This window comes from Polypterus senegalus, chromosome 3 (genome assembly GCF_016835505.1).
Source record: "Polypterus senegalus isolate Bchr_013 chromosome 3, ASM1683550v1, whole genome shotgun sequence".
NCBI classification, from domain to species: domain Eukaryota; kingdom Metazoa; phylum Chordata; class Cladistia; order Polypteriformes; family Polypteridae; genus Polypterus; species Polypterus senegalus.
Window position 1 is genome coordinate 105,370,877 of NC_053156.1, and position 26,985 is coordinate 105,397,861.

A 26,985-nucleotide genomic window follows, 5' to 3' on the forward strand; every position below is an offset into this window, starting at 1 on the left:
GTTCTGTTTAACAAAGTTCCTGATTTGAAGATAGTGAAAGAAATGTGTAGCTGGAATGTAATTGTTCATAGGATGCAAAGACGTTGTCTATATAAAGATCTCTAAGCAAGTTAATTCCAAATTTTTTCCAGATATTAAAACTGCATATGTTTGTGAAGGTTGAAAGAGGTGGTTCTCTTGCAGGTGCCACAGATAGAAGCTTCTCCGTCTTAAAATGCTTTCTACATTGGTTCCAGATTCTAAGTGAGTGGAGCACAATTGGGTTATTAGTGTATTGCCGATTAACGTGTGTTTATTGGAGCACAGAGCAAGGAATACAAAGAAGTACTGCAGGATTTTACTTCTATTGCGGTCCAAGCCTGTGTATGTTCTTCTATTTGTGTCCAGGTTCTTATCGCCTGTATATTTGCTGCCCAGTAATAAAACTGGAAGTTAGGTAGAGCCATGCCGCCTTCTGCCTTTTGTCTTTGTAGGGTCGCTCTTTTGATGCGTGGATGTTTTGAATTCCAAATAAATGAGGTTATTGTTGAATCTAATTGCTTAAAGAATGATTTATTAATGTATATTGGGATGTTTTGAAATAAAAAAAGGAGCTTAGGAAGAATATTCATCTTAACAGTGTTAATTCTTCCAGCTAGTGTGAGATGAAGGGTTGACCATCTATGCAAGTCTTGTTTAATTTTTTCCATGCAGACGCGAAATTTTGTTGATATAGAGCTTTATGTTTACTTGTGATGTTTACCCCTAGGTATTTAAACTGTTCTGCAATGATAAAAGGTAGGGTGTCTAATCTAATATTATATGCTTGAGAATTCACTGGAAAGAGTACACTTTTATTCAGATTAATTCTGAGACCAGAGATCTTTTGAAATTCTGTGAGTGCTGCTAAGACTGCAGGCACAGAATTTTCTGGGTCCGATATATACAGTACCATATCATCTGCATATAATGAGATTTTCTGTTCCAGTCCTTCTCTGCTAATCCCCTTTATCTGATCAGTATTTCGACAATGTATTGCCAGTGGTTCAATGGCAATCAAAACAGCAGCGTGACAAGGGCATCCTTGTCTAGTGCCACGCTCTAGTTTAAAGTAGTCTGAGCAAATGTTATTGATGCAAACTGAAGCTTCTGGGTTAGTATACAGTAATTTAATCCATGCACAAATGTAGTAAAAAGGTATTTCCATTCAATCATGTCGAATGCTTTTTCTGCATCCAATGATAATAATATTTCTGGGGTGTTTGATTTAGTTGGTGAGTATATTACATTAAACAGGCGTCGAAGATTTGAAGATAAGTGTCGGCCCCTAATAAATCCAGTTTGGTCTTGTGATATTACTGAGGGGAGCACTTTCTCCATCCTTCTAGCTATGATTTTAGAGAGTATTTTAACGTCGTTATTCAGAAGTGAAATTGGTCTGTATGATGCACATTGTAATAAGTCCTTATTTTGTTTTGGAAAGACAGTGATTAGTGCTTGGCGAAAGGTTTGTGGAAGAAATTGGTTATCTCTGGCTTCTGTAAATGTTGCTAATAGGAGGGAGCTAGCTGAGCGGAGAATTTCTTGTAAAACTCTGCAGGGTAGCCATCAGGGCCTGCTGCTTTTCCACCTTGGAGTGACTTTATAGCATCTAGTAATTCTGATAATGCCAGAGGTTTATCAAGTTCCTCCACACTAAAAGCGTCTATTTGTGGTATCTGTAATGTATCCAGAAATGCATTAGATTGTATATTGTCTTCTTTAAACTCAGTAGTATATAGGGATTTATAGTAGTCTCTGAAAGTGTGCATTATATTTTTGTGTTCGATGATTTTATCTCCGTTCGTGTTAGTGATTACCGAGATTGCGTTGCGCACTTCTTGCTTGTGAATTTGTTGAGCTAAAAGCTTATTAGCTTTCTCTCCATGTTCATAGTAATGATGTCTGGATTTGTAAATTAGTTGTTCAGTTTCTTTAGTTGTCAAGAGGTTTAATTCTGAATGTAGAGCCTGCCTCCTCCTATGTAGAGTCTCGCTTGGTAGTCTGGCATGTTCTTCATCTATTTTAGTAATTTCGCTTTTTATCTCTGCTACTTTCTTGCTTCGGATTTATTTCTGTGGGAAAGATATGAGATAATCTGTCCTCTTAAGAAGGCCTTAAGAGTTTCCCAGAGTATTCCTGCAGAGATCTCGGGGATGTATTTGTCTCTAGAAAGAATTTGATTTGTTTGGATATAAATTCCGTACAATTCTCGTCAGCTAATAGAAGCGGGTTGAGGCCATCTGGGGTGAGTGTATGGGGCTTAGTAATTTCAGCTCCAAGATCATAGGTGCATGTTCGAAATAACAATAGCATCGTATTTACAAGATTTAATCTTAGGCAAGAAGTTATTGTCTATAAAGAAGTAATCAATCCTTGAGTAGCAATGATGTACTGGTGAGTAGAAAGAATATGTTCTTGAATTTGGGTTTAAAAACCTCCAGGGATCTGATAAGTTGTGATCAGTTATAAACTTTGTAATTATCTTTGCAGTGTTAGATGCCGTCCCCCCTGTGGAGGAAGTCCTATCTAAAAGTGGATTTAAAACACAATTAAAGTCCCCAGCCATTATAACTTTATGAGTGTTCAGATTGGGAATGGATGCAAATAAATTTTGTATAAATTCCTTATCATCAACATTAGGTGCATAAACATTTATCAAAATCATTTTACAGTTAGATAAGTCTCCCATGACCATTACATATCTCCCTTCAGGATCCAATACTACATCTGATGCTACAAATGGTACTGTTCTATGTATGAGAATTCCCACCTCTAGTTTTCTTTGTAAAACTAGAATGGAACATTTGGCCAGTCCAGTCTTTTTGCAGCCGGAACTGATCCTTGCTTAGTAAGTGGGTTTCCTGTAAAAATACTATTTTAGCATTTAGACCTGTTAGGTGAGAAAGTACTTTCTTTCTCTTTAATTCGTGATTCAGGCCTTTAACATTCCAGCTTACGAAGTTAACTGTCCCATCATGGAGACACTGATTCTGAGTTTTTGATGTCATTTTATAGTCTTAACTGGAAGTGAGATAGTTTAGGTCTTAATTTCCTATTTCCCCAAGAGTTGTTGCCATGCAGCTTATTATTACGTTGATAGTTATAATTATAAAGATTGAGATGATAGATTAGGTATAGATCAAGCCTGCTCTCTTTCTCTCCCCCCCTTAACCCCCCACCCTCCCTTTTGCCTCCCCAAGTGAGGCTAAAACCCACTTCACGCAGTCCCAGTCCTCTGACATACCCAGAGACAGAGCACGCCCAAAGCACAACAAGCCCCATGCAGTGGTGCTTTAGGGTTAAAAGATAGAGATATCTGTTACCAATATAGTCTTTAAAAAGAAAAAAAAAAAAAATTTTATATATATAGTCTTCAGCAATTTTAGTGCATTAAGATGATACACCCAGATAATAAACCCGGTGATGGTGTTAAAGATGTGTCCAAAATAAGCATAACAAGTCTTAATGCAGTAATAGCAATAACAGTAAACCAAGGGTATGATATTGAACAGTCTCGTTTAGGGTAGAGATGAAATAATTAGAAAAGAAAAAAAAAAAAAAAAAAAAGTAGGAAAAAAGTAATTAAGCACAATAAAACATAGATAGATAGCCTAGTAATACTAAGTAATAATAAGAATATATGAGAATATATGCTGATAAAAAACCCGTATTTTAAAACGAATAGATCAGACAGTAGATTATTAATCCTAGCTTTATCATTTACCGCCATGACTCACTATTATGTATCAGAATAGTCCCGGGATCAGCTTTCTTAATTCATTTTCTGCTTCTTCCTTGCTAGCGAAGACATACAATTGACCCTGCCATTCCACTTTCAGTTTTGCCGGATACAGGAGGCTGTATTTGACACTGGCTTGCCGTAGCTGCTGTTTAATATTATAGAAGGCTGCGTGTTTAGTAGCTGTTGCTGGAGAGAAGTCAGGGAAGATACAAATGTGGTTATTTTCATATATAATATCTTCCTTGTTTCTGAGGAGTGGCATCACCTCTTACTTAAATGATAATCGTTCAAAACGAACTATAAAAGATCTTGGTCGGGGTCTGACGGTGTTTGATCGCTACGTAAGCCGCTGCTATCTCAGATTCTGTTTTAAAGTCATCCCCTATTATTTTAGAAAAAAGTTCAGCTGTGAATTTCACAGGGTTTGAACTTTCTCGATTTTCCGGCAGACCTTCAATTCTGACATTATACCTTCTACTCCCATTTCTAAAGCAACCAGTCTGTCTCCAAGTTTTTCTCCGAGTTTTTTGCATTCGGAACTGACATTTACTGCTCTTACCTCGGCACTGGCAGCTAAATGTTCGCCATTTCAATCCGATTCGTGAATGTCTCCTTGAAGATCCTCCAATTGATCAGTAAGCTGCTCAGTTTAACCGAGTTTTCCTGAATGCGCTCTTCAATTTTACCCAGCACCTGTCGAAGCTCAAGTTGCACCTCTTGACGCAGCTTTTCATTTGCCTGTTGGAATTCCTGTCGCAGCCATTCATTGGCCTGTTTCATCTCCTGTTTCAATTCCTGTTTCAGTCTCATGTGCCTTTGCCGTTGCTTTCTCATTAGCCTTCTCGCTTTTCTTTATATCTTGCGTGAGCTCAGCGAGCAACACCTTCAGTTCAGTTCAATTGTGCCTTCTTATACCGTAGATGAAGCAGCAGACTTTGCTGTAGCCGGCGTCCCCGCTGCTCCAGGCTCGTGTAATTGAATCCGCGGACTTCACGGCCCTTTCCAGTTTCAGGTAATCTTCTCCAATCTGCGAGCTATCCAGATCTGCATGCACGATCGCACCTTCGCTCCCTTTTCGCTCTCAGCCGCGATGTAGCGGACCGTGGTCCCGAGGAGTCTGTGCTTTCGCCCATCTGATCCAGGTCTGTCTCTGAAAGGCCGTATCTTGAACTGGGGCTTGCTGATCGCAGCTTGGATGTAGCTTTAGTTTTCGATTCTTTTGAACCCCCCTTCTTGTTGGCCATGTTTATATGTGCTTACATATACTGTAGCAGTCCCTCTCGGGTTGAATAAATACAGGATATCTCAGGATAATAAGCAAATAATATGAAAAATAACACCACTGCTAGCGGAGCACCACTTCAGACGTCCATCTCTTGCATCGGACGAGACAAAAAAAAAAATCAGGATTCATTTTGGCATGTTTAGAAGTATTTTTATAAGCAAAGGTGGAGACGTTTCCATTAAACCAAATATTTTACATTTTCATAACTAATATTTGAACTTAAATCAGTTCAGAGCTTTTGAAATTTATATCATATTTTCACAAATTGCATGCACAATATATTTTCAGCCATTGGTAGAACATTCAGTGCAATACAAGTACTGTACATTTCAGACAAAGTCCCATTCACACGCCATTTCTTAGGCATAGAACAACAGCTTCAAACATACAGAGCATTCTGTGAACATGTTTCAATCACTCACAACATTTTTATGAACCTTTGTACATACTAGTTTCAGAAGCGCTATAGTTACAGTTTTCTGCATTTTTCTGATCTATGGAAATTGTTAAGTTACTATTTATTATTTAGAATTAATATTATGTCCTGTAGTGTGCAAATCGACTGTCCGATCCGGGCACAGTGTCAAAAGATCAATCAAACTGTCCAACAGGTGGACATATACAAATGAAAACACACAAATCTATCCTAATGACAAAAATCTTATCTTTTAATGTAAGCTGTATTCTTTTTCTTACCATTTATATTTAGTAAATTATTTACTCATCAATTACTATACAATTATCTTATTTAATTTGTAACTCTATTCTCCCTACCACGGGTTGCAACCTCTTACTGCATATTCCTATGGGCTTTCGCTATCCTTTCACTTGTCTTATGGCTTCCACTATATGTGTGAAGTGACCTTCACTTAAAAATTCCTGGACCAGCCCTTATATTCAAGAGTTGTCCGATTCTAATGATCAGTTCCTATTCAAAACAGGACGCTCATCTCTTGTTTTGGCCTTACTTGTTGTTACAACTACACTAAACTAAAACTGCTAAAACTACAATTTACCTCAAAAGAACAATATTCATCCTACCCGAGTTCAGACAGTTGCATTGTATGGGTCTTGGGTCCTATTCAGCAGTTCCCAATCTGCTGGGTGTTCCTCACCTGTAGGAATTGGACTGCTTCAATGTAGGACACCAAAACTGTGATAGAAATCAACACCTAAATTAAATGAAAAAAATGTATCCTCCACTGGGACAAATTTGATAAAATCTTCTTGAGTCAGTGTTTAGGTAGGAGAAAGTTTGTCCATCTGCATCCTTTATTACTATTGCAGCACCATATTGAAGAGTGAGCCTCCATCACAGCAGTCTACTACACCAGGGTCAGAGTGATGAAAATATTAAGGGTGTAGATCGGTTTTATAAGCAACTGAATTTACATTACAGTTTCAATCAATGCATACATTTACTCTGGCTGTTTCGTTGGTCTACACCCAAATGACATGTTAAAAATAAAAGTCTATTTTATTATATTTTTGTTCTTCTCAAATCTTTTGGGTTGAGCCACCACCTTTGAAATTTCTGTGATCTCTTAGTCATCTTTTTAGTACAATTTTTGTATTATATCAACCTTCCTCCTAGAACACCTGTTTATTCATTTCAGTAGCTTCCTTCATGACATTTTCAAACAAATGCTTGGTAGTCATTCTTGCTGGTGCAATATTGTTAAAAGGTATGCTGTAAGTCTGTCACCATATATTTTGGACATAAGTGGATAGCTGACACAGCAGTGGTGAATGCATGGAGAAGCTGAAGGATATCTTTGGGAATTCGTACACAGAGAGACAAAGAATCTGAATCACCCACTTCCAGGAATGGAGGAAAGCAGGCCTAAAACAGGGGAGAGAAGTGATTCAAGTCGAGGTCTGACACCAGGAGGAAGAAAGGTCCAGAGCTGTGGAACTTTGATTATAACGAGCCTGATTAAAGTGGGACCTACCACAAAGAAATGTTACATGGTCTGAACTTTTAAGACCGGAGCTCTTTCACATTTCTTTCCTGCTCCGAACAGTGGATGACACCCTTCCAGCACCAGCAAACCTGCATAGATAGGGAGTGAAGAAGGAACACTGTGCAAGTTATGTGGAGGGAGAGAATGTTGGCACACATACTGATGGGGTGCAAGACAGCATGTACCCAGGAAGATACAGATGGTGCCATAATAAGGTCCTCAGAGCACTGGCAGACAACCTAGAACAGGACAGAATAAAAAAGAGAAAGGCTCATGGAGCACCTGTCACATCCATCGAGTCCATCAGGGAAGAACAGAAACCACCATGCACCAAGAAAACCAAGAATAGCTTCTTGCAGATGGCAAAAATCATGGGAGATGAGGATGACTGTGAGTAGTAAATTATTTTTCTCACAGGCTGTCGAAAGAACACTGAGGCCTGATATAGTCATATAATCTGAGGTAGCAAAGATGTTTATCCTGATTGAACAATGGTCCAATGGGTTCATTTGTCAAGAGGCCTCAGAAAGAAAAGCTACCAAGCACCAGGACCTGATGCAAGAACACAGGGACTAGTTACGGAAGATCTGGTTATTCCATGTCAAGGCTGGCTACAGGGGTTTCTTGGTACAGTCTGTGTGAAAAATGCTCATAGCTCTGGATCTCATGGGAAGAGAAAAGAAGATAGATGTTTGTCGGATGGGAGAAGCAGTGGAAAGTGCCTCTTGTTGACTTTGGAACAGGCAAGAGGAGTTGGAGAAAATGGGCAGTGACTGGAGGGTGTTATGGTTCAGGGTCGATACAACTGAGGAAAGATGGGTCATCTGATTACATCTCCTTCTGATAGAAAGCTTCAGCCACAAGTTTGTGACTGAGGGTATCAGCATAGAAATGCATTTAATAAAGATGTCACTGTAGAGTTAGCTAATTGGTTGTTACAGGCTTTTAAAACATGCCCTGAAATTCCATCTGGGCGGTTTTGTTGTGGCTGTATTAAAGTGTCATTGTTAACTTGCAGTTTAAACAGAAAAAGCTAATTTCACCCAAAATTAATTGCAAAATCTAAATTTTAGAAAAACATCAGCATCAAAATTCTCTTACCCTATTCTAAGTTCTAAAAATAATAACTCACTCAGTATACAATAGAATAACAAAGGTCCGGGACATTGTATTTAAATGTAGCCCGGTTCACTGTCTGTAGGAGTCTGAATATTTTACTAATTTCTGTATGTTTTTATTTCCCTAAATCCCAAAAAATGTGTGCATTAAGGTACCTGGCATGACATGAGATAGCATAGACTTCATTTATTGGTGGCTGCCTTGTTTTTAATGGTAACTGAATAGAATAATCTTTTCAAAACTCTGAAATGGATGATTGGCTATAGAAAATACATGAATGAAAAACATACCATCAGGCTGTAATTTATTTTATTGTAGATTGAATAAAGCATTCACTGGCAACATATGAGAATTAAATGTACATTCCCAAACCAATTTTAACCAATATTTCTTAATTTTGTACTATCAAGAAAATTCATCTATCCATCCAGCTGTTTTCTAAACTGCTTATCCAGTTTAGAGTTGTGGGGAGCGAGTACCTGTCCTCACAGCATTCATGGCAAAGCAGTAACACACCCTTGACAAGCCGCCGGTTTATCACAGAACACTCTCATTAACTCACGCACTCACACTGAGCCAAAACAGAGATGCTAATTAACCTATCCTTCATGTGCTCTTCTTTCAGTACTGCCATGACAACATATGCGTCTCTGCCCGTGCTTATTTCTGTCTCCTTCCTAGTGCCTTGTTTGATCTTCATAGACAAAAGCTATCTGAAATGAAGCCAGTAAACTCAAACATATATCATAGTTTGGAGTGGCAAAACGTTTCATGCCCTTTAGCTGGCACATAGATCTACTGCTACAAGAAAAATATAATACCAGTTTTTAAATAACGGAAAAATATTATAAAAAACTGTATTCTTAATCAGCATGGTGACACAGCGGTAGCGCTGCTGCCGCCTCGCAGTAAAGAGACCTGAGGTTGCTTCCCAGGTCCTCCGTGCGAGGAGTTTACATGTTCTCCCCGTGTCTGCGTGGGTTTCCTCTGGGTGCTTCGGTTTCTTCCCATAGTCCAAAGACATTCAGGGTAGGTGCATTGGCGATCCTAAATTGTCCCTAGTGTGTGCTTGGAGTGTGGGTGCATGTGTGCCTTGCGGTGGGCTGGCACCCTGCCTGGGATTTGTTCCTGCCTTGTGCCCTGTGTTGACTGAGACTGGCTCTGGCAGACCCCTGTGACCCTGTGTTAGGATATAGCGGGTTGAATAGTGGATAGATGGATGGATGGATGTATTCTTAGTCCATGTCCTCTGTTTACTTCTGGAAAGACAGAGATTGGCAATCAGACACTATACAATAAATGTCTGTTTTGTCTTCCAGAAGGAACACCAAGTGATTTGTCCCAAAGGTATTTGTCGGGGGGCCAGTCAAAATGCAGAGTAAGTCCCAAGCATAGTTGGGCTGTCAACCAGACAAACCCTGTTTAATATCTAACAAAAACAACAAAAAAAGGAACTTCACAGGCACACGCAAATAGCACAGGCATTGGCCTCTTATTACAAACTAGTGGGGTTTTCTGGTAATTACGGTCTGGAGTTGTTCCTGACAGTAGGGCTCTCAGGTCCAAATGAGATGCCACCTTCAGGGGACATCTCCCTTTTATAATGGACAGACCAGGAGTACAATCCAATCCAATACAATACAATACAATTTATTTTTGTATAGCCCAAAATCACACAAGGAGTGCCGCAATGGGCTTTAACAGGCCCTGCCTCTTGACAGCCCCCCAGCCTTGACTCTCTAAGAAGACAAGGAACAACTCCCAAAAAACCCCAGTAGGGAAAAAAATGGAAGAAACCTCGGGAAAGGCAGTCAAAGAGAGATCCCTTTCCAGGTAGGTTGGGCGTGCAGTGGGGTTCAAAAAGAAGGGGGTCAATACAATACAATACACAGAACAGAACAAATCGCCAATACAGTATAAAAATAAAAATTTTAGAAGTACGGAGCAGAATTTAACAATGGATGGCATCACATAATATGATTTGGATTTGTTTATGGTCCTGGAGACCTCATCCATCAAGCTTCCTCCCCCATTTGGCCATTCCACAGCTGAAACAGTGATGGGCCAGCCAATCCAAAGAAAGGACCTCTCTTTCCCATGATTCTAGCGATCCTCCATCAGGGATGACTTTACCATAAGCAGGCACAACAAAGTAGCAGGTGGGCCATGGCACCAAGTGCAACATTTGAGTACCGAGTAGAGAAACAGAATAGGCGAGGGTTAGTATCCAATTATAACTATCATGTTACTTATGTTTTAGTGCTAATGACTAACAACAGAGATGCATTATGTACAGTTAATCAGCAGCTCTAGTCAGGATATGCTAAACTGAAGTAGTGAGTCTTCAGCCGGGATTGAAAAGCTGAGACCGAAGGGGCATCTCTTATAGTAGCAGGCACACCATTACACAGTTTAAGGGCCCTGTAACTAAAAGCTTGACCTCCCACTGTTATTTTATTAATCTTTGGAATCCTAAGCAGAACAGCATCTTGAGATCTTAATGTGCGCTCTGGTTTGTAAGTCATGATAAATTCAGACAAGTTATGTGTTCGTATTTTCTTGTTCTTGTAATAATTCTTGCAGCAGCATTTTGGATTAACTGGAGGCTGTATAAAGAACAGTTTGAACATCCAGTGAACACTGCATTGTAGTAGTCAATCCTACTAGAAATAAATGCATGAATTAATTTCTCAGAATCCTGTTTATTTAGAAAGCACCTTAATTTCCCAACGTTTTAAAGATGGAAGAAACATGATTTGGACAACTTCGTAATATGTGCTTTAAATGACATGCTAGAGTCAAATATAACTCCTAGATTGAGGGCTGATTCAGTAAAATTAATGGTGATTCCAACTGAGTTAAATGATGACAGAATATTGTTGTGATCAGCGTCATTCCCTCCAACAATTAACATCACTGTTTTATCTGTTTTTAAAGACAAGTAGTTCTCATGCATCCATTCCTTTAATTCACTAATACAACTAATTAAAGACAACATTGCAGAAACTTCATTTGATCTAAATGAAAGGTATAACTGGGTGTCACCTGCATACGAGTGAAAATTAAGATTATGTTTCCTAATAATAGATCCCATTGGAAGCATGTAAAGTGAAAACAGTAAAGGTCCGAGTACTGAGCCCTGCGGGACACCATATTGAACTTCTGTGTATAATGATGGAGTACTGTCAGCACATTTCTGTACATACTGGAATCGATTTGATAAATAAGAACTAAACCAAGCGAGCACGGTGCCTGTAAGCCCAACATCATTTTCCAGCCTGTGCAGTAAAATAGAATGGTCAGTGGTGTCAAATGCTGCACTTAAGTCTAATAACATAATTACATTGGAGTTTCCTTCATCAGAGGATATCAGAATGTCGTTTACAACCCGTGTTAGTGCCGTTTCTGTACTATGACCAGTGCGGAAACAAAACTGGAATTTCTCAAATAAATTGTAATGCGTAAGGTGTGACTGACACTGATTGGCGAATACTTTTTTTAGTATTTTAGAGAGAAAAGGTAAATTTGAAATCGGCCTATAATTATTTAGTATGTGTGGGTCTAGGTCTGACTTTTTAAGTAATGATTTAATGACTGACACTTTTAGTGCATCAGGTACTGTGCCATACAATAATGAACTACTGATAATGTTTAGAATAGGCGCTGCAATAACATCCGTGGCACTTTTTAATAGTTTTGTTGGCACTGGATCTAGGGAACAAGTAGTGGGCTTCATTTTAGAAATTAAAGTTAAGACTTCCTGCTCAGTTACAGGATTAAAATTACTAAAGTGCTGAATACAATGTGAGACAGGGTCTGCTAAGCTAGTATGCGGTTTGTACTGTGATGCTGAGATCTGGGATCTTATATTTTTAATTTTCTCATTAAAGAAGTTCATAAAGTCTGTACTGCTAATATCTGTTGGTATTTTGCACTGTTGATCTGCATTTCCATTTGTTAATTTAGCCACTGTTCTAAACAGTACCCGAGGATTTTTATTATTGCTATCTATTATTGTTGAATAGTATTCTGAGCGAGCTATAAAGAGGGCTTTTTTGTATTTATTAACACTCTCTGTCCATGCAGTTTGAAAGACATGTAGCTTTGCTGTTCTCCATCTGCGCTCCAGTTTTCAACACTCGAATTTAAGAGCGCGAGTGTTTTCATTAAACCAGGGAGAGTTTCTATGTGCTTTGACCACTTTTGTTTTAAGTGGAGCCACTGCGTCCAGAGCATCTGTTTTGATTTGGGAAAATGGTTCAAGGGGTTCTTTTAGAGTAAGTTGGCAAAAATCAGACAGAAGAGGTCCGATACTTCAATAAAATTTACTTATTCAATTATAACATTTAAATACATATAATGCAGTAGCGATAGATTATAGAAATAAATATATATATGCTTACAGTAATATATTTAAAGAAACAAACTTATACGTACAGTAACATACATCAAAAAATCCAGAGCCATCATCCTAGACCAGTAGACTGAGGGAGCCCGCATGTCAGTCTCGTCAGAGGATCAACCCCGTGTGCCTTTTATCAAGAGAAGACCGGGCGGTGTGCACCTTTCCCCACGGTTGAGCGTCCAAAGAAACTGAGGGCGGAACCTTCCTTTATATACTAATTAGGTGTCCTTGCCCAAAAGCGGCCTACGTGGAAGCAGACAAGCAGTGTATGCAGAAATGATCAGTTTCAGCATACACACCCCCCCCTCCCCCTCCATGAGACACGACATTTGGCCTTGACTGAAGCAGTGCCTAGTACTAGAAGACACAGTAATATGCTTACATGTGAAAAAAGCCTCTCGAAGTGAAAAACAACTCCTTACATAGCCTTGGCTGTATCTTTAGAACATTCCCGGCTGTTTCTCCCAAAACATTAGTAATGCAGCTGGGTTTGCACTGGAGCGATCAACGCCCATCTGCTCTCCTGATTCCCTTCCTCTCTTTAGAAAAATCCTTCCATTACAGCATCTCTCAATGTCACATTATAATGTGATGTTAGCTTATCTAAATTGTTTTCCACAATTACACTTGACTTACTCAATGTATCTACAAATTTTGAAGCAGAATTACAATCTAGATGTCGCACTGTCTTTGTTTTAATCTGTGAGTGCGTTGGCAAGGGCAGAACTAAATCAAATGTAATTAAGTAGTGATTGGAAATAACTTAATTTAATGGAGTAATATTTCAATTTTGAATTTCAACTTTATAAGTTAAAATTAAATCTAATGTGTGGCTATGATTATGAGTTGGACCTTTGACAATCTGACAAAATCCTACTGAATTTAACAAATAAGTAAAACATTTGCTAAAAGTGTCAATTTCCACATCAGTGTGTACATTAAAATCCCCCATCAGTACTGCATGATCATAATTTATAGCCAAATCAGATATGAACAATGAACAATGAATATGGCCCTGGTAGTCTGTAGGCTAGCACTATAATAGTGTTGTTTTAATATTTAGAATGAATGCCTCAAAGTTGCCTAGATTTTTAGATGTGATTTGCATTTTGTTACAATAAATTATTCTAAGTCCTCCTCCTCGACCAGAATCTCTAGACTTATGAAGGAACGAGCATCCATCTGGTAACGCCTCAGCTAGGGGGACAGTGTCACATTTACTAAGCCAGGTTTCAGTGAGAAGACACAGATCAGATTTTGTACTTAATATAATATCATTTACCAAAACAGCTTTACTGCCAAGAGAGCAAATGTTCAATAAGCAACATTTAAAACTGCATGCTTCTTTCTGAACTGGTGATATATTTTTTGTTTTAATTTGAAATAAATTTCTATTACAGGTGCCCCTGGTGGAGGGTCTGGTTTTATCCCTTGGTCTAATTATACACCTTATTTTTTTGTTATCAATTAATGTAAGGTTTGTATCAAGACAAAATTTGCTGGATGCCCCACAACAGGGATTTTAGAGTGGTGGTGGGAGTGGTAGGGCTTCTCTGACTTCATTCCCCTCGAGGGGCGGTTTACTTGGCACTGTGAGTGAAAAAGGAGACAAGACTAGACTGTTACTGACAGTGCCCCCTCTCGTCCCAGGGTGGTAACTTAGGTGAGCCTGGAAGGCAACCCTCAGGTATACACCTGTGACACGTCTTACACAAAGAAGATCTGAACTTAAAACAAAAAAAAGAATATCATGGTCAAAATTAAAATATATGAATGAATTGCAGAGTTGGCTCCACACTCCAAGTTGCTCTAGATCAGGGTTCCCCAACTCTGGTCCTAGAGGACCACAGTGGCTGCAGGTTTTCATTCTAACCCTTTTCTTAATTAGTGGCCTGTTTTTGCTGCTAATTAATTTCTTTAGAATTAATTTGAATTAACTTGCTCTTGAAGACTCAGATTTATTTTTCCGGAATTAGCAGCCAAACAATAATTAAATACAAATTGAGCCAAATATGCCCAGCAAACTATGTCCATCTTGCAATACCTGAAAATGAAGATCTCAGGAATGTTCCCAAAACATTCTAACAGTGCTCTTAGAAAAGAGAAAATCAATAATTTCTGAAATGTATGCTATTTCACAAGGAGAGCAGCAACAAACCATGAATTTAAAAAAAGGGTTTAATTAACAACAAGAATCGGCTCCTAATTAAGCAACTGGTTGGAGTGAAATTGGTTGGAATTTGTGGCCCTGACTTATTTAGTTTTCTGTTGGCTTAGAGGAACGATGAAGAAATTTAGGGTAACAAATCTTAAAAAACAAATCAATAAAAATGAAAGAAACATGAGTTAATTAGCAGCAAAAACTGGTCAGCAATTAAGAAAAGGGATAGAATGAAAACCTACAGCCACTGTGGCACTCCAGGACGGGAGTTGGGGACTCCTGCTCTAGAGAGCCTCTTAAAGCAGCCACCATCTGTAACATAACTGGGGGATGAGCCTAGCAAATGAAGACACTCACAAATCAAGAGGTAGGTGCATAAGTGTATTAGTGCTTGTATTACAACAATCATAACAATGTCCTAAACAAACAGTGTTTCAAATTAAAGCGCAGTGCTTCATCAGTCAATAAATAAATAATCCATAATAACAATTGATGGTGGAGGTTAAAATGTGATAAATAAATATCCATTCAAATCAGAGTTTAAAAGCCACAGATGATCCAGGAAACTTTATTCCCCAACTATTGCCCTTTAAAAGTTGGCACCTCCCTCCCTTATCCTGTTCGGACTTTGCCACCCGACAGGTGCAGTCAACCTTCACACACTGGCTAAGGTCCTCATTGCCCGGCCTTCGGCACATGTCCCCTGCCGCCAGTCCCTCGGCATTTGCTGGAGACACTGCATGTCGGACCATTCCTACTATCCTGGCAATCACTCTGCAGGATTTCCCTTTTTTCAGGTTCAGGCTCCTGTAGCCCTAAATATCACACCCAACCACTTTCCTCTCGCTCCATGCAGCACGGGCAGTCGCGCTCTCACTCTTCTCTCCATTTAACTTTAACTCTCTCTCTCCCCCTGGCTAGTCTATTTTCCTCCTTTCATCGTTGTGCAGGGTCCTGTTCGTATTGCCTCTCTAATTGGGTACGGGTGTCACAAGCCGTTATCTCCTCGACTCAATTGAGGCGCGCAACCAATCTTCAAATTTCCACATTTGCATTCAGCAGGATTGCCCAAGTACTCCAATTAGCCAGTGTGAAACACACTCGTGTATACCCCCACTTGATTGGAACCTACACCTTCTCAGGGCACAATTATTTATTTAAAATTGGCCACTAATTACTGAGCTTCAGATCCGTTATTCCACACTGCTTTGGAGTTTTCATAAACAAAACATTCACATTCCTTACCTACTTTATTTTCACTGTAAAGATTTATACTTTCTTTTGCACTATGCCTTTTCTTCAGGTCTGCTAATCAAATTATTTCTTTCAGAGTACAAAGAAAATATTGTTTTCAATTTTAAGTAGACACTAAACAACAGCCCATTTTGCATTGTTTTTAGAGAGTCTGTACCTGGCTTAAACTCTCCATTTTGTATGCCTTAATTTGTACTATCTTTTTTTTATTGTATTTTTTTAAAGATAATTAAGACACCGCATATGTACCTTACAGCAGTGTTTATTTTCCACCCTGCATTATTCTGGACAGAGGTAAAGGTTAAAATTGCTACTTCTTTTTAAAACAAGAATATCAAAATTTTCTCTGTCAGCTGTGCTATAATTTGGTACCATATGTTAATATACATATCACATTAGCTTTTAAATTATTCTATTCATTCTAGTGTATTTATTCTACAGTTGTCGATTAACCTTTTATTTGCATAATACTGATAATTGCATTGATTCAGTTGGGATTCCTAACTGCAATTGAAATGAATTAAAGTCAACATTCTGATAAAGCTTTACACATTGTGTATGATTGTTAATGCTATGTTTTTATTCAGTATGTTAAAATTCTGTTTTTTTGTGCCTCTGATTCCATTCCTCTACATTCCTGGAGAAAAACATAGTTAAGATTAATATATTAAATAAGCTAACTTTTAATAATTCAGCCATATTAATATTTCAAACACTGTGCCCTTATAATACTTTCCTATGAGTGTTTTTATATATTATTGCCTTATACTGTTTTAAGTTAATAGAACATTACTTTGAATATATGAGGAATTGTGACACCTTCTCAAGAAAATTATGGAATTTAAGGAAGCTTCCTTGAACATGTGGATCTTGCATCACTGGACTCCATGCTAAATGTAGAATAATGTATTTTTGATATGAACTCCCTTAATTGCAAGGGGTACTATGTGTAATGTTTAAATTAAAAATGATTTTTTTAAAAATAGAAATATAATGAATTAATCAATAGTCAGCATATCTGATATGAGCTCCACGGTATATGAAAATATTTTGGTATAATGTAGTTGTAAGGATGATTAGACTATGGCTAAATTACCATCGAACCAATATTCTGTTAAAAATTAGTTTGGCAGCTCAGTCAGAATAAAATGCTTTCAAAACTGAGTAATCAGGCTGATGCCAGTCTAAATGAAATAATACAGACCTCATACAACTCACAATCACATTTTAATTAAACAATTTGTGCTCCAAATGTTGCTGCTTGACTGCATTCAACATTTTGTTATTTAAACTATAATATCGGCTCACCTCTGACTGTACTTCTTAGCCAGAGAGAGAATGTTGGTATTCCATTTATTTTGCAGATCAATTTTGTCATATCTTCTCATATAAATGCATCTCTACAATGCATATACTTTATATTATTACTGTTCATTCCACAAAATACTATTCACAGTGCTGAATTAATTGCTTATATCTGATGTTGGAATTACATTAATGAAACAACTTTCGTTTTACACAGCTAATTGTTAATCACAAAAGTTTAGCATTTTATGAATATATAGCACTTCACAATATCTGCACGTGTTAATTTAAACTGATTTATTGGGGAAGATTTTCCATTCATTTTTTACGCATATCTAGTAGGATTTAATATATGTTGAGCACATTTGATTGAATCATCATCATCACCTGATTCTTATTTATATTTAATACTTGCCAAAGTACCCGACATTGTTGGGTATACTTGTTGAATAGGTTAAGGGAAAAAAGCAAAGGTTTATGTGTCTTTTAAAAGGGAACTGTGCTGTTATTGTTAGCTGTCCAATCCATCATCCACACTGCCTTTCTATTAATGTCTCTGTTCTCTTGAGTCGAGAATTTGCTCATTTTGGGTCCAGTTGGATTCCACTATCTATCTATCTATCTATCTATCTATCTATCTATCTATCTATCTATCTATCTATCTATCTATCTATCTATCTATCTATCTATCTATCTATCTATCTATCAATTGCAGTAACTCCTTTCTGGGTTGTAACCATGAACACTGGCATTAGATTAGATTAGATAAGCTTTATTAATTCTATGGGGAAATTCAGATGCATAAAGCAGCAGAAACATAAAAAACAAGGATACAGAATCACAGTGTGACGGTGCAGTTTAGCTCCATGCTACCACCACCAGGCATGAGTCAGGCAGATGGGGAAACACAAACAGCAAGGGGTAGGTGCAAAAGAAATAAGTGCTTTTATATAAAAAACAATCAAGTCAAACAATGTTCCAAACGAAAGTGCGGTTATTCAATAAGTTTTGTAAATAAATAATCCATAAAAACAATTGCAGTCCGTAGAGGTCCATCCACCCATTTTCTAACCCGCTGAATCCGAATACAGGGTCACGGTGGTCTGCTGGAGTCAATCCCAGCCAACACAGGGCACAAGGCAGGAACCAATCCTGGGCAGGGTGCCAACCCACCGGAGGACACACACAAACACACCCACACACACACCAAGCACACACTAGGGCCAATTTAGAATCGCCAATCCCACCTAACCTGCATGTCTTTGGATTGTGGGAGGAAACCGGAGCGCCTGGAGGAAACCCACGCAGACACGGGGAGAACATGCAAATTCCACGCAGGGAGGACCTGGGAAGCGAACCCAGGTCTCCTTACTGCGAGGCAGCAGCGCTACCACTGCGCCACCGTGCCGCCCTAGTCCATAGAGGTTAAAAATAAAATCCATCCAATAAACAATCCTTTAAAAAATGAGGTAAAAATCTGAGAGACTTTTCACTGTTCTTTAAAACTCATGTTCCCCAATGCTGCCTTCTAAAATTCAACATCTCTTCAGCTTACCCTATACGGGATCTGACAACCGAGAACAAGCCCAACCGACAGGTGCAGTTAACCAGTCTATCTAGGATTGGGTCACCTTTGCCAGGCCCACGGCATCCGTGAAGCGCCATGGTGAGCCACATACATCTCCCATCACCACATTTCAGGCTGCTGCTACACCCTGGCAATGTCTCATTACTAGCACCCCTTCTTCAGCAACAGGCTCCTCACCCTGAGGCTCTGCTCCCAATCACCTGCCTCCATTCTGTCCCGCGTGGGCTCTCACTCTCTCTCTCGTCTCTCTTCCATTCTTTCCATTCCATTTCTTTTAATCTCTGTCCTTCCTTTCTCTTCCTCTTTCCTTCTCCTCTGTTTGATCTCATCCTTTTCCTTCGGTTTGATTGACCCATTTCTCATGCTGGCTAGTCTATTTTTCTTCCCTTTTTGTTTTCTTTCCACTCTCTGACTTGGAGGCTTCTCTTATACTTAACTGCCTAAGTGGATGCAGGTGCTAGGAGCCACTTCCTCCACTGCGCCATTGAGGCACCTAAACAATCCACCTACCTCTGCATGTGTGTGAGGAACGGTCAGCCAATATCTCAATTAACTGCGAAGTGAAAACACACTCGCACTTACCCATACCCACTCGGATCCTGCAACTTTATGGGGTTGATCAAGCTTCACCCAACAGCCCTCTTCAAAAGTGCACAATCCTCCTTTTAATATTACAGTAGTTGAAGCAGCACACAGACTTTTCCGGCTAAGTAATGTTAAGCTCTGGTCATTTTGTCTGCTACTCTGCTGCAGTCTGTCAGCAGGTGGCACTGCAAACTGTAGCACACAGGGGGAAAAATGCTGGAACCCACAGAGTCAAAATGTTGGGTTCCAAAGAAGTCTAACTTTCTATATGATCCTAGAGAGCAACTATATAAAATTTGCTCCAGATCTGTCAAAGTGTGTAGGATCGTATAGGGAGCTCATAGACAGACATTCTGTTATATACAGTGTATATGAATATAGTTATAATAATGCATAAGATTAGTAGTTTTCACACATCAAGAAAACTGGGTGCAGTGCTTTCCAGTCTTGTGTGTGACAATCTCCAACTCTTCTTCCAGATGGCAGCATTATATCTTGTACATCAGTACCACTTTTGCTTTCATTAGTTATCAATCAATCAAATTGTAATTGGGTGGAAAATATGATCATAGGAGAAATACAATTAAAAGTATCAACATAACAAAATACAGATCAATAAAAGAAACTCATCACTTAAATATATCATAAAGCACACTGAAATGTCCACAAAAATAAAAATAAAAGCTGAATTTACATTAGACATGGCAGGATAAGAGTGACAAGATTTTTCATATATAATTTGTAACTGCATGATTCTCTGTGTGGGTTGCTTTTATTACTGCTCAATTAATTTTTTGACAGCTTTAAATTAATCCTAACATTGCTCAGTATTAATATTTTCAACAGTACTTTTTAATTACATATTCTATCATTTCTATTAAGAGTTAGTGTCCAATTTAGATTCTTGCCCTTCCTTGTGCTCATTACCTCAAGCATCGCCTCCAGCTCTCCACTCATTCAGAACTGTATTGCCAAGTTTAAAAAAGTTCTTCATTATCCTACTCTTCTGTAATTTGAAAGTAGTTACTAGTGTTTTATAATTGCTTAGAAATAAGCGGATTACATAAGTTAATGGTTTCTCGTTTTGAAATATTGACGTATTTTCAACTTTGTTAAATAAAATAAACAACTGATCAAAATAAAAGGATTGTGATGTGCAGGTAGAAGGACTATTAGGATAAAAAAAACATGGCAGGGGTATTTTGGGAGTTTGCAGATTGCAGATACCAAACAACAGTTATTAATGACAAGAGTGACCTGTTACAGTTAAGAAGAACATGAGCCAAATTGGGCACATAAACAAGGTGACAGAGCATGTTTTTATTGTTTTAGAAATGTTCTGTGTACCCCAGGTCACAGAACTGACGATAAAGCACTGTTAATTACAGAAGGCAGACTAAAACTAGAATAAACTTTTTCAGCAATAGAGTATTACTAGCAGAATACCCGCGCTTCGCAGCGGAGAAGTAGTATGTTAAAGAAGTTATGAAAAAGAAAAGGAAACATTTTAAAAATAACGTAAGATGATTGTTAATGTAATTGTTTTGTCACTGATATGAGTGTTGCTGTCATATATATAGACACAGACACACACACATACACACACATATATATATACATATACATATATATGCATATATATACATATACACATATATACATATACATATATAGCAAAATACCCGCGCTTTGGAGCGGAGAAGTAGTGTGTTAAAGAAGTAATGAAAAAGAAAGGAAACATTTCAATAATAACGTAACATGATTGACAATGTAATGTCAATGTAATGAGTGTTGCTGGCATATATATATATATATATATATATATATATATATATACATACATATCTACATATATACACACACACATATACATACACCTATATCTATCTATCTATCTATATATGTATATCTATATCTATCTATATCTATATATCTATCTATGTATATATCTGTCTATCTATATCTATATATCTATCTATGTATATATCTGTCTATCTATCTATTGTGAACGATAGGGGGCGCTCTCGCTCCCTTGAACCCCTGTCCACGACTCCAGACACCAGGTAAAAGTCCTCAAGTTGACTTTATTTTGTCGCCACAGTGCACAAAGCACACTCTCCACCACAATACTCATATAAATCACCAATACAATCAATAAACAATCCTCCAGCTCCCAGACGCGTTGCCACCCTTCCACCCAGCTCAGCTCATAGTCCCATAGTCCTTTTATACTCCCTGACCCGGAGGTGTTTCTGCCCAACAGTCCACAAGTCCTTATTCCTTCCGGGTCAGGGTAAATAGTCCTTTTCTTCAACCCGGAAGTCCGTCGCTCTTCCTATGACGAACCTCCGGGTCACAGGGCACGAAGAAGCCCTCGGTCCTCCCTGCAGCTCCCTCCTGTGGCCCCCAAGGCATCCAGCAGGGCTTTGCATAAAAACTCCATTGGCCATGATGCCCTGCTGGTCTTCTGGGGACCTCCATGCTGCAAGGAGGGCTACACCTGGCGGCTTGGGGTATTGGTCGGGATAAATGGCCGGCCATCCTTCACACTATATATCTGTCTATCTATATATGTATATCTATATCTATGTATATCTATATCTATCTATCTATCTATATATCTCCTTTGGGGTGCGAGCAGCTGTTGCTGGGGGTGCCAGAATCCATAGAGGAAGAAAAATTAAAAACATTATTTGTACAAAATGTTAATTTATCTATGCATTCCTAAATACGTAATTAAATGGGCAGGCTATTTAGTATCAGTGCAATACACTGCTTGTTAAAACGGATGACTCCTGCTCTTACGTGCACTTAGTGCTGCGTGGGTATTATGAACTATCGTATTTGTTCAAGTTCTATTTAAATTTTAAATATAAGTAATTTTTATTTGGTCGACAGAAATATGTTTAGTAAGAATGAAAGTTAAATTTAATCATCATTGCATTAATTTTTCTTCACCATAGAAATTTAAAGACTAAATTCAACTTCCATTCCTACCAAAGATATTTCTGGCGACTAAATAGAACCTACTTACAGATGGAGCCACGTCAAATAGCCGTGGCCGTGTGAATGGCGTGCGAATGGCGTACGCCTGCCCTATACGCCGTGATCCCCCTCCCTCTACTGATAGAAGTGTCAAGATTTCACAGTAAACACGCCCATTCATGCCCTATTTATTCATTTACCTGGTTCCACCACTAGATGGCGCTTTGTTCTCAAGAACACGTTAACACACGCCAGCAATTTAGCTGCGCTGAGTTGCAATCACGTGATTTTAACATTATATTTTATTATTATAATTATAACATTATATTATATTATTATATAGGAGCTTCCCTGTCTGCCTATCATATAGTGCCTTTCCTTCCTACCTATCTATATATCTATCCCCTTAGCTGTTTTTTATATATCTATTATACAGTGCCTTCCCTGTTTATTTATATATCTAGTGCCTTCTCTGCCTGTCTGTCTGTCTGATTGCATATAGCGCTGAACTTACTGCTCTGTACTATTCTGTCCTCTGCATGTCCTGGAGTACAAAAGAAACAGCACCATACAGCAACATGTGCGAACTGGCAAGATCGGGAAAAACACGCGTTACTGATTACAAACCGCAAGATGAATGAAAGAGACAATATATGTAAAACATCATCGACTAATGCAATATTATTTGAAAACGAATAGCGTCAGATCGGTTTTGAATATGCGCCCGATCTGACGCTGTTCGTTTTCAAATAATATTGCATGTACTGTGCGTTGAAAGTGCTGCACTGAATAAGCTGACTCCTTCTGTAACAGCGTGTATTCAAACCCGATCTGACGCTAATATTGCATGTACTTAACTATTTTAGAATAAAACATACATTTGATTTCAGTCAGTCTGTAAGAGCCAGTGTAAATGCATGATAATTGTAAAGGTTAGCTTTTTTTAAATTCAGTTCCATTCTCTCAGTCGCGTTCACGATCCCCCAAATCTGACAATGCTGTTTTCACATAAAAACACGCTATAACTCAAATGTGATTTATTTGGAGACGCTATAGCTCGAATGTGATTTATTTGGAGACGCGCTATACTCGAATGTTATTTATTTAGGGAAGAAAGTACAATGTCAGGTGCTCATTCAGTGTAATAGGAACCATAGCACAGAGAGATGTGTACACTGCAACAAGTACACATGTCGTGAATGTAGGAAGGGTGTGTGGGAATTGTTAATATTTGAATCTGATGATTTTATATAGCACGGATCGGAAATCAGCAGTTCTTAGCATTGCACCACGCAAGCTGTCGTATCAACCGCCTACTGTAACTTGCTTTATTTTTTCTTCACTTATAGTCTAGAATAAAAATATTTTACTAACTAGTTTTATTAATTCATTATTTAATAATAAATAGCATAATCATCATGGGTTGTGTATTGAGTGATTTAACAAATCTGTTTTATTAATCGGTTTGTTGTTGTTTTTTTTACCACGTCATCTATTTCTGAAACTATGTTGACAATACAAGAACTGCCTATACAGTATATTAAAGATACGGTATAGGGCTTCCTGGACACTGCAGTTAACTGAAGCAGTCAATGCTCCATCTGGCGGGATTATACAGCATTGCAACCATCTTTTTAGAAAGCGCATGGGGGCGTTTATGGGACGGGGCATCGTTAACTGCGTCATCGCTGGGATCACATTCCGTGCACGGATCGTGCATGGTCCTGTCATGGTCCTGTCATGGACCTGTCATGCTCCAGGCGGCTGTTTGACGTGGCTCCCACTGTATATCCAAATTCGAGCTATTGAGCTGTCGCCTGCATGCCTGAATAAGTCACCCTCATTTCGCTCTTACTTTTTTACCGTTTATTTAATCATGGCTAGTCGCTGAAAAATTATAACATGGAAGGAGGATTACACTGAGTATGGCTTTACCAAAACAATTATTGATGGCAAATAAAGTATCTATTATTCATAAAGCTTCAATTGGTGATCTGTTTTTCTGCGTTAACCTAATATTTTTTCATACTTCTTCCCAAACCAAGGGGGTGCGAGGGTAAAATGAATCGGGAAGCGCTGATATATATATATTGAATATATTGAAATAGTTTTACTATCAAATAATGCAAACAGTACGCGGCACATGCTTCGCCCTAATTCTGGGCTCATCAGGCAGTACACACTCACTGCACCCATTCTCGGGAATTTAACCTCAAACGTCAGCGCTAAAGGCGAAGCCTCTCATGTTGCGCTAGGGTGTGCGGTTCATTTATTTGACAGTATGTAGATTGGGGTGTATATATATATATACTCAGCAAAAAAAGAAACTCCTTTGACTTTCAACTGTTTTTACTTTCAGTAAACTTAATGTGTAAATATTTGTATGAACACTGAAAGAGTCAACACCATAAGACATAAACTAAAAATGTTTCACATTGTGTCCCTGAATGAAGGGAGGCTCAAAATCAAAAGTACCAGTCAGTATCTGGTGTGGCCACCAGCTGCTTGAAGTACTGCAGTGCATCTCCTCCTCATGGACTGGACCAGATTTGTCAGTTCTTGCTGTGAGATGTTACCCCACTCTTCCACCAAGGCACCTGCAAGTTCCTGGACATTTCTGGGAATGGCCCTAGCCCTCACCCTGCGATCCAACAGGTCCCAGACGTGCTCAATGGGATTGAGATCCGGGCTCTTCCACTGCGAGGATGATCAGCTGTCCTTCCTGTTTCCCTGTAGCGCTGTCTTAGGCGTCTCACAGTGCGGACATGGCAATTTATTGCCCTAGCCACATCAGCAGTCCTCATGCCTCCCTGCAGCATGCCTAATACACGTTCACGCAGATGAGCAGGGACCCTGGGCATCTTTCTTTGGGTGTTTTTCACAGTCGGTAGACAAGTCTCTTTAGTGTCCTGCGTTTTTAGAACTGTGACCTTAAATGCCTACTTTCTGTAAGCTGTTAAGGTCTTAACGACCATTCCACAGGTGCATGTTAATTAATTGATTATGGTTAATTGAACATGCATGGAAAACATTGTTTAAACCCTTTACAATGAAGATCTGTAAAGTTATTTGGATTTTTAAAACATTATTGTTGAAATACACAGTCCTGAAAAAGGGACATTTCTTTTTTTACTGAGTATATGTATTACTTTTGAGAATGCAATGTATAGTTTTGTCCAGGAGGAAAGCAATGTTGCCTCAAATCAAATGCAACCTTTTGTAGGGTGTGTCCCTGTGACTTATTAATTGTCATCGCAAAGCAGAGCCTTACTGGAAATTTGAGGCATTTCAATTGAAATTTGAGATCAGAGGGTATAACGGTGATGCCAGGAATACATTCAGAGTGTGGCGCTCTGCTGTTTTTTTGTGTAGCTGCCTTCACACAGCCTCTCCGCTGCTTTATAAATGAACGCCATATAAAGCCATCACCTTGTCAATTGTGTAATGCGTTTTTTGAACGGGTTTGATGCATGGAAGTGGTCACTTGTACTGCGTTCAGTAAGTTCACGTGAGCTGCTCTCTTGTGTGATGTTGCGATGTCTACGGCTTAATTTAATGTTAACTAAGACCCGGCACTTAAAAGTTTCTGGCTGCACTCCGGTTGTAATATGACTGCGCGAGCTCACTTTTGAGAATGCAAGTATAGTTGTCCAGGAGAAAAGCAATCTTGCCTGAAATCAATGGCATCGTTTTGTAGGGTCTGTCCCTGAGACTTATTACTTGTCATCGCGCAGCAGAGCCTTACTGGAAATTGGAGGCATCTGAATTGAAATGGGGGTGCAAGGGTAAAATGAATCGGGAAGCGCTGATCAATGTAATCGGTGTACCAGAAAATCATGCATTGACAGAAATTCCCCTTTGTTTGGAATGCAAAGTGTGATTAAATGCATTATTTTTTAACACATTATGGAGCACATGCATCGAAGCTTCTCAGCTGTGCTTGTGCTAAGAAAAGGAAACATTTTAAAAATAACGTAACACAATTGCCAATGTAACCTTTTGTAAGTAGTGCCTGGAGGATTCAGTGTGGAGAAACTCTAGAGACAGCGTGTTTATTAACTTGTGGATTTTTCTGTGAGTATTTGGTGGCAGATTCACAAAGTTGGTTCCTCAAGACGGCGTTAGCTGCAGAGCTCAGCTAACAGCGAAATGAGGTGAATGGGAGGGGAGATGATGACGTGACTCCCCCACCCGCCTTAACTGTCAATCCCCCACAAACACAGTCTCTCGAAATTTGCATAAGCACAGCCCTTGACCTGCAATTTTAACTTAGTTACAAAGTGATGAAAACTCTCGTTTATATCCTGCGTCCTCTCATTAAACTTGTATCCCGCATTATCCGTGGGCATGACAAACGCCAGCGGCAGCCTGTCTATGAACTTAATTTAAACTTTAGGTTTACACCGTGCTTTGTTTCCGAAGTAGCAGCACTCATGAATATGGTTGTATATGTCACTCGCTCGGTTCTTATTGTTTCGCTGCCTTCTCAATTATATAATGCATGTTTTCTTCAGCGCTTTTTGGAGCTCTTCCTGGTTTTCTACGTACTGCGTTGATAATCAGTTCACGTG

General features: G+C 38.8%; 1 protein-coding gene across 3 annotated transcripts in view; it reads left to right on the forward strand.

The window, feature by feature from the left end:
• Positions 1–26,985, forward strand: part of sntg2 (syntrophin, gamma 2) — a 732,424-nt gene that overhangs the window by 652,767 nt on the left and 52,672 nt on the right. The window lies entirely within an intron of this gene.